General features: G+C 36.3%; 1 pseudogene; it reads left to right on the top strand.

Moving 5' to 3' along the window:
• Positions 1–2,102: 2,102 nt before the first annotated feature.
• LOC101581675 lies at positions 2,103–3,194 on the top strand (annotated as a pseudogene).
• Positions 3,195–9,339: the final 6,145 nt, after the last annotated feature.

The raw sequence follows: 9,339 nt of genomic DNA, 5'->3' as shown, positions 1-9,339 counted from the left end.
ACATCAAAAGAAATATTTAGAATCAATCTAATGAAAGAAATCAGAGAACTTTACATTGAAAACTATGGTACTCTGAAAAAGAAGATTGAAGAAGATATCAGGAATTTTAAAGGCATTCTTTCTTCTTGTGTAGGAAGAAGGAACATAGTAGAAATGGCCATGCAGTCCACATTGTATATAGATTTAACACAATCCTGAGGAAAATTCCCGTAGCATATCTCACACAATTAGAGAGAACAATCTCAAACTTCATATAGAATCAGAAGAGACTGAGAGTAGGAAAAGCAGTTCTGGGCAACAAGGGCAAGGTAGGGGCATCATAATCACTGACTTGAAACTATACTACAAAATACTTGTGATAAAATCAACATGGTTTTGGGAAAAAAAATAGACCCGAGGATCAATGGGACAGAATAGAAGATGCAGATACCACTGCAAACACACTCAGTCATTCTGTCTTTGCTAAAGGAACCAAACACCTCTATGGGAAAAAAGTAGCCTCTTTAATAAATAATTCTGGAAAAACTGGAAAAATTATTCAGTTGTGGAGTCAATTGAACCTCAACATTTTTGCCTATAAATTAAGGCAATAATTCACTGTTGCTTTCCCAGTAGTACAGACCACAATGTGCTTGCCAAAATGAAGGTCCCCAGTAATCAGTACCTATCCATTATTAGTGTATCACTTCCAACTATCTCATTTTTAATTTAGAATTGACCATTGTGTACATTCTCTAACCATATTTGATAAATAAATAATGAACATTAACTGTTAGCAGAACAAATTCCCACTGAACTTTCCTACCCTATTCCCAATTATTCTAATCCTCTTTCAAAAAATGTCCTCCTAAACGCGCATGTTTTACCACAATGAAGACAGGTTTCAGTTTATTTCTAAACACTGAAAATGAGTCTTCATTTCTACTTTGAGAAACATTCATGTAAAAGATGTGATACCTAGAAATTCAAATAAATAGTTCTCCAGTCAATTTTTAAAATAGATACTTGCAGATAAAAGTTTATTACGTGCACATGCGTGTGCGAGCACGCACACACACACACACACACACACACACACACACACACACCCTACTAGTTTTCACCTCTGTAATTTTAGCTTAAATCTTATTTAAAAAGGGCACCAAAACAGGCTGTCAAAGCTGTTTCATTGGAGTAATGTAAGCACAAATGACACAGAAGTAGCAGAGAAAGAAAATTGCAGAGGAAAAATAAAAAAATAGAAAAGGAGAAGTCATTCGTTGCAGAAATCTTAGTATATGATTACTTTAAAATCAGGTCCTGCTCTCAGGAGGTTAAGGCAGGAGGATCACCGTAAATGTTGGGCCAACCTAGGCTAAAAAATGAGTTTAAGGCCAGCCTGAACTTCATAGGGAGAACATGTCTCAAAAAATCAATCAATCAATCAATCAAATTAATTAATTAAATAAAATAAGGTCCTTCCAGGCATAGTGGAACACACTTATAATCCCAGAACTCTGGAGGTTGAGGCATGAGGATTGATGAAAGTTCAAGGTCAGTGTGCTACATAATGAGTTCAAGGACACTCTGAGCTACAGAAAAAGATTCCATCTCGAAAAACCAATCAACCAATCAATCAATCCATCAATCAATCCACAAAGCAAAATAGAAAAAAAACAGATCCTTTAAGCTTAAGCAGAAAATTTTGCAAGGGAGATACAGGTATTATATGAATAGACACTAACACTTTCAGCAAAATACTCATAATTAAAACTTCATGTACAAGTGAACAGTTGTGAATAAACAACTACCTCCAGAACAGCTACAGAAAGTATTAGAACACTGATGTCCTAATCTTTTGAGTAAAAAGTACAATATAGGAATGGTCTAAAAGAATGTATTCTGACTCATCTCAAAGTCTTTCAAAGACAATTGTATAATTCAGTCATTTTGTTATTATTTTGCACACATTTTTCATTTTTAAAGAGTAGAAAACAGAGATATAAGGAAAAAACAGCATTAAAAATGATAAAAGATTTCACTAAACAAAGTGATAGGAGAAAATGCACACCCTGACACCTTCCCCATGTGCATTCCTGGTTCCTTGTGGTTCTAAGTCCAAGATGGCCAGTCTCAAAGATCAGCTGTTTGTGAATCTCCTTAAGGAGGAACAGGTTCCCCAGAATAAGAACACGGTTGTCGGGGTTGGTGCTGTTGGCTTGACCTGTGCCATCAGTATCTTAATGAAGGACTTGGCAGATGAGCTTGCTCTTGTTGATGTCACGGGAGACAAACTGAAGGAAGAGATGATGGATCTCCAACACAGCAGCCTTTTCCTTAGGACCCCCAAAATTGTCTTTGGCAAAGATTATAATGTAACCGAAGACTCCAAGCTGGTTATTCTCACTGCTGGAGCATGTCAACAAGAGGGAGAGAACTGTCTTGATTTGGTGCAGTGTAATGTGGACATCTCCAAGTTCATCATTCCTAATGTTTTAAAGTGCAGTCCCAACTGCAAGTTACCTGTTGTGTCCAACCCAGTGGTTATCTTGATCTATGTAGCTTGGAAGATAAGTGGCTTTTCCAAGAACCATGTTATCAGCAGTGGTTGAAACCTGGATTCAGCCTGGTTCTACTACCTGATGCTGTAAAGGCTGGGTGTGCACCCACTTAGCTGCATTGGCTAGATCCTTGGGGAGCACGGAGACTCCAGCATCCCTGTGGAGTGGTGTGAATGTTGCTGGTGTCACCCTGAAGAATCTGCACGCTGAGTTAGGCACTGATGAGGACAAGGAGCATTGGAAAGAGGTTCACAAACAAGTGGCTGACAGTGCTTATGAAGTGATCGAACTAAAAGGCTGCACATCCTGGGCCATTGGACTGTTGGTGGCAGATTTGGCAGAAAGAAAGTATAACGAAGAACCTTAGGAATGTGCATTCAATTTCTGCCATGTTTAAGGGGCTCTATGGAATCAAGGATGATGTCCTCCTTAGTGTCCCTTGTGTCCTGGGACAGAATGGGATCTCTGATGTTGTGAGGGTGACTCTGGCTCCTGAGGAAGAGGCACATTTGAAGAAAAGTGCAGATACCCTGTGGTCGATCCAGAAGGAACTGCAGTTTTAAAGTCTTCCAGTGTCACCATATCACTGTCAAGGCTACAGGAGGGTTTAGTGGGAGTTGTGCCAGTTGTCCTTTTTATCTGACATGTGATTGAAGCAGCACTATTAAGATGGCCTGGGGAAAAGATCAGTTTCCAAAAGTTAAAAGTAGAAATGGTTCACAAAACTCCACAGATCTGTCCTGATGCCAGATACTGCTGCACTTGTCATCCTAGTTAGTATGAAGTAGCCCAGCAACTCTGAGAAAACTCACTGTGCAGGCTCCAGTTACTCTTCAAGCAGATGTGTGTTACTCAGTTACACAGCTTCATGCACCAAGCCTTGTCTGAACTTTCCCCAGTTGGTCACAGCCTAGGATCCAGTGTACAAATCCAATACTGCATGTATTGTGCATAACTGTTTAAAGGATTTCATTTTTTGTGTATTGCCATATAATGTAAAAAGATCTACCTGTGAACAGCGCAACAAGTGTCACACCAACTACAATACCAAATAAACCTTGAACAGTGGTTACTGTTAATGTAAAACAAAACAAAACAAAAATAACAGGAGTTCAACAATGTTTGCTATATTACATGACGCTATGTTCAAATTAGTTTTTCACATTATCAGACGTAAATGTGTAAGATTAATTTAGAAAAATGATAAAGAAGTTAGAATAAATTCAAAGGAGAAAAAAATTCAGATTAAGAAAAACAAGCATTAGGGTTGGCCTGATAGCTCAGCAGGCTAAAGCGTCTTTTGCAGAGCACAGTGGCTGGGGTTCGATCCCCGGCATACCATGCCAGCCCCACCCCCAGGGTGTGCTGAGACAGCGATTGAGATGACTGAGACTGGGCATGATGGCATGTGCCTGTAATCTCAAGGATTGAGAGCCTGAAAATAGGAGAATCACTACAAGTCTGATCTATGTAGTGAGACCCTGTAGACCTTGTAGACCCTGTCCTAAATACAGAAAAAAAGAAAATTTAAGCATTAACTGCTCTGTTCAACAGACCAGCAGAAATTGTCAATACAATTATCCAAACTATTCTGCATATATATACAAATACACCATTTTCCCTTCTTACATTTGTCCTTTTCCTCATCCAAGTTTTTCCTACCCATCAATTTCTTTCCCTTTCATAATGTCTGTTTTACCTTTTGGATTTTCATTACTCTTTAAATTCTCACACTAGTGAGATAATACAATATTTACACATGTGGATCTGACTTATTTCACTTACCAATATAGTCTCCAGCTATCTACAAAAGCCTCAAATTTATATTTTTTATAGCTGAATAATTCTCCATTGGGTAAAAATATTACATCTTTATCTATTCCTCAGGTGATGGGCATTTGGATTGTTCCTAAGATTTAACTATGACAAATTGCACTGTTATAAACATGAGTACACATACATTGCTGTGGAATGATGATTTCAGTTCTGGAAAAAATAATGAGGAGGAGAATAGCTGGTTTCCATGGGATCTACAATCCTAGCTTTTTAAGGAATCTCCATATTGATTCCCATAATATGGAGATTATGTACCAACCTGCACTGCCATCAACAGTGGAAAGGATTCTTTTATCCCCCACAGCCTTGCCAGTATTCATTGACTTCTTCATGATAGCTGTTATTTTTGGCATAAGAGGGTATCTCAGTAACCTTTCATTTTGCATCTCTTGAAAGGTCAATGATGTTGCGTATTTTTTCATATATTCATTTTCCATTTGTATCTCTTCATTTGTGAAGTGGATATTCATCTCAGATGCCCATATTTGGATTGGGTCTTTGAATTTTGGAAGACTAATTTTAAAAAATTGTTATATGTTCTAGATAGGAGTCCTTTGTCTAATGAACAGTCTGCTATAATTGTTTCCCACTTTGTGGGGTTTCTTTTTACTCTGTTGGTGATTTCTTTTGATGTTTAGAAGCATTTACAGAAGATAAAATCCCAGTTGTTTACTCTTTAAAGTATTTCCTATGTAGTTGGATTTTGGTTCATAAATGTTTTACCTACCTCAATGTCCTTAAGGTCTCTTCCTGAAAATTTAGTGTTTCAGTTTTAATATTTAAATCTTTGACCCACTTTGACTGTAGTTTTGTGTCTATCATGGCATGCATCGACCTTAAGCCTTCAGCATGTGGAAAGCCAGTTTTTCCAGCACCATATATTAAATAGGCTATTTTTCTTCAAATGAAAATGTTTTTCCCCTTTGTCAAAGATACAATGGCTGAGCATGCTTGTAGTTGTCTTTCTGTCTTCTAATCAGTCTCATTGTTCTTTGGGTCTGTATTTTACCAGTATCACACTGGTTTTCGCACAGTAGCTCTGTAGTATACCTTCAAGTCAGAGATAGTGATGCCTCCTTTTCATTTGTTCCTCAGGATTGCTTTTGCTATTCTAGGTCTCTTCTGGCTCCAGATGAATTTTAGGAATGTTTTTTTCTAAATTTGTGAGGTACTTTAATTGGGATTGCATTGAATCTATATAATAATTTTGGAAGTATGAAATTTTCACAACATTGTTTCTTCCTATCCAGAAGTAAGGAATATCTTTCCATTTTCTGCAATCCTCTTGGATCTCTTTCTTCAGAGTAGTATAATTTTCACTGTATGTATCTTTTCCTTCCTTTGTGAGATCAATTCTTAACTATTTTATTTTGGGGGGTGTTATTGTGAAAGACGTGGTTTCCATAATTTCTCTCTCAGTGCATTTGTTGTTTGTGTATAGAAATGCTATTGAATTGTATCCTGCTACGCTAGTGAATTTGGTTATTAAATCTTCAAGTGTCTTAGTGGATTTTTTAAAAATGTATTTGATACAGGGTTTCACTATAGAGCTCAGACTTTTAGTAATCCTCCTGTTTTCAGCCTCCCCAGCATTGGGATTACTGGCATGCTCCAAGACCAGTCTCAGTAGCTGGCTCAATGTGCCTGCGGCCAGGGCCAAAGCAGCATGTGATTAGTGGAGCTCTTGGGGTCTTCTATGTGCAGTAGCATGTCATCTGCAAATAATAATTTCACTTATCCATTTCCAATCATTTATCCTTTTATTTCTTCCTCTTGTCTAATTGGTCTGGCTAATGTTTCCAGAATTATATTGAATAATAGTAGTGACAGTGAGCATCCTTGTTTTGTTCCTGATTTAAAAGTGAAGGCTTTCAATTTTTGTCCATTAAGTATGATATTGCCTGTTGATTTGTCATAGATGACTTTTATCATGCTGAAGTTAACACCATCTGCTCTGATTCTCTGTAGTGCTTTTATCATGAATGAGTGTTAAACTTTGTCAAAAGCTTTTTCCACATCTATTGAGATGATCATGTGATTTTTATTTTTGACTCTGTTGATATGGTGTTTTATATTTATGGTTTTGTGTATATTAAATCATCCTTGCATTTCTGGATTAAATCCCACTTGGTCATGATGTATAATCTTGATGTTTTGCTGCATTCTATTTTCTAATATTTTATTGAGGATTTCTGCATCATGTTTATTATGGAGAATGGGCTGTGGTTCTCTTTTTTTGGTTATGTCCTTCTCTGGCTTTGGTATCAGAGTCATACTTGCCTCTCTGAATGATTTTGGGAGAACTGCTTCCCTTTCAATTTCATTGAAGAGTTTGAGAAGAGTTGGCATTGGGTCTTCTCTAAATTTCTTGTAGAATTTAGATTGGAATTCATCAAGACCTGAGATCTTCTTTGTTGACATTGTTTTGTTAGATGTTCAATTTCATTAACTGATATTGGGTTATTCAAAATTTTTATTTATTTTTACCCTTTTTGTTCCTCACTGCATGAATTTGAATTTTTTCTTTCCATCATTAATGAAGTTGACTAGAGGTTTATCAGTTTTACTTGTTCTTTCAAAGAAGTAACTGTTTCATCCATTAATTCTTTATATTATTTTCTTCACCATCATTGCATTTATTTGTGCTCTGATCTTTTTAATATTCTGCATTATTTGAGATTTGGAGTTGTCTTGCTCTTCTTTTTCTAGGGGTTTGAGCTGCAATATAAGATTGTGTATTTGGGATCATTCTGTTTTCCTGTTGTGAGAATTTATTGCTATAAATTTTCCTCTTAAGACAGCTTATATTGCATCCCACGATTCCCAGTAAGTTGTAACAATACGTTTGTTAGATTGTAAATATTGTTTAATTTATTCTTTTATTTTATCCTGATGCATTGAATGTTCAAGAAGGGGTTATTTAATTTCCCCATGTTTTCAGAGTTCTTGCTATTTCTTTTGTCAATAATTTCCAGTTTCAATGCACCATGGTCAGATAATATGCATGGGATAATTTTGATTCTCTTGCATTTACTTAAGCATGTTCTGTGTGCTAGCACATGATGTTTTTTGAAGACTGTCACATGTACAGCTGAGAAAATATGTTTATTCTGACTCTGTTGGGTGATACATTCTGCAAAGTTCTATTAGACCCATTTCTTTACAAGTTTGGTTTGCCTTCCCCAATCATTAGACATTTCATGTCTGTTAAAATTTTTCTTATATAGTTGTGCGCTCCTATATTGGGTGCATATGTAATTGTTATTTCTTTGTCTTGCAGTTTTCCCCTCACAAGTATGTAGTGACCTTGTTTGTCTCTTTTAATCATACTTGGCTTGAAGTTGACATTGTTAGCAACCAGAATAGCTATCCCTGCTTTTTTCTGGGTTCCTTTTCATGGAGTATTGTTTTTTTTTTTCTTTGACATTCAGTCTATTTATTTCTTTTTGAGGTAAATGTGTTTCTTGTATGTAGTATGTTTAATTTTGTTTCTTCATCTACTCTGCTAGTATTTTTTTTGATTGGTGAATTGAGGCCATTTAAAGAACTGAGAATTGATAGTTATAACTGATATATGTTGGATTATCTTTGTCATGTTGTTTTTGTACTGTAGGATCCATACTTTTCTACTTTGCTTAATTATTCAGTCCATGTTACAGTTTGTGTCTAGTTGTCTCCTCAAAGCTTCATGTAGTCATGGGGTGGACTTCTAGTGTTTTTCATTAACTCATGATCCACTGGGATTATGAGTGTGAATACTACACCCAGCCTGGGGCACATAGCCTGAATGCAATGTAAGGGAGACAGACTTGCTCTATGTAGCCATTATTACCATTACTCCTCCCTTGTTCTCTCTGCTCTTTGCCTCTGCCAAGAGGTTTCTCTTTGCTATGTGTTGCTCTGCCTTGGAGATAGCTGACTATGGTCTGAAACATCCAGTAACTGAGGGCTAAATAAACCTTTCCTTCCTTCATTTTAGGTGTTGCTTATTTTTCCCAGAAATGAGAAGAGCAACAGAGACAGTCTGCTTAGTTGTTCTCTTTTGTTTTTGTTGAAGTTGTGTTCACCTTTCTAAACTATCTGTCAGTACTCTTTCTAGGGTTGGTTTGGTTGTTATGAATTTCTTCAGTTGTTCTTTGTCATGGAAGTATCTTATTTCTCCATTTAATTTGACAGATAGTTTTCCAGGATACATCATTCTGGGTTGAAAGATGTCTTCTTTTGGGATTTCAAATATTTTCCTCCAAGTTCTTCTTGTTTTGATGGTCTATATTGTGAAGTCTTCCATGATTCTGATGGCTTTCCATTATAGTTGATCTAATTTATGTAACACTTTTTCTTTTTTCCCATAATTTTATTGAGAAACAAATAGCAATGAGACAGTTTCAAATCAAATTGGTAGGTAAGTTTCAATAATTAACACATTGCATACATTCTTCCTAGTGGTTAATTGCTGTACAAGATGTAGACATGATATCTTATTTACAAACACTATGAGAACAAATCCCTCTATTCATTAAGAGAATGCAACTATATATCTATCTGAACCATTTTGAATACACAGATACAAAATGAACATTCAGTGTATCCCTTTTTTTGTTAAGTTCCATTATTTGAATACTATAGGTGATGTAATTAAGCAAAATATTCTAAAAGAGTCTACTAGTCCATAATAGTATTCGGTCTTCTACTTCACTGGTAATGTCAGAAATTGTTTATCTGAGTTCCCTGCAGCTGAACATAACAGCATAGCTTTACTTCTTATACTTCGTTTTTATACTTTTCTGCTGGATGGTTAAGACTAAGGTAAAGCAGGACCTATGCAACAAGAGTTGTAGTTTTTGAATCTGATAAAGTCAGTGAAATCTCCTCAGGATTTATCCTGAGATCCTGTACCTCAGATTGTAGATCCTTTGTCAGTGTCAGCCATGTGGATGAGTCACGGCCATTGCTTGGCCAATGT

The sequence above is a fragment of the Octodon degus genome, unplaced genomic scaffold, assembly GCF_000260255.1.
Source record: "Octodon degus isolate 3935 unplaced genomic scaffold, OctDeg1.0 scaffold00462, whole genome shotgun sequence".
NCBI classification, from domain to species: domain Eukaryota; kingdom Metazoa; phylum Chordata; class Mammalia; order Rodentia; family Octodontidae; genus Octodon; species Octodon degus.
This window is presented reverse-complemented; position numbering and strand designations above follow the sequence as displayed.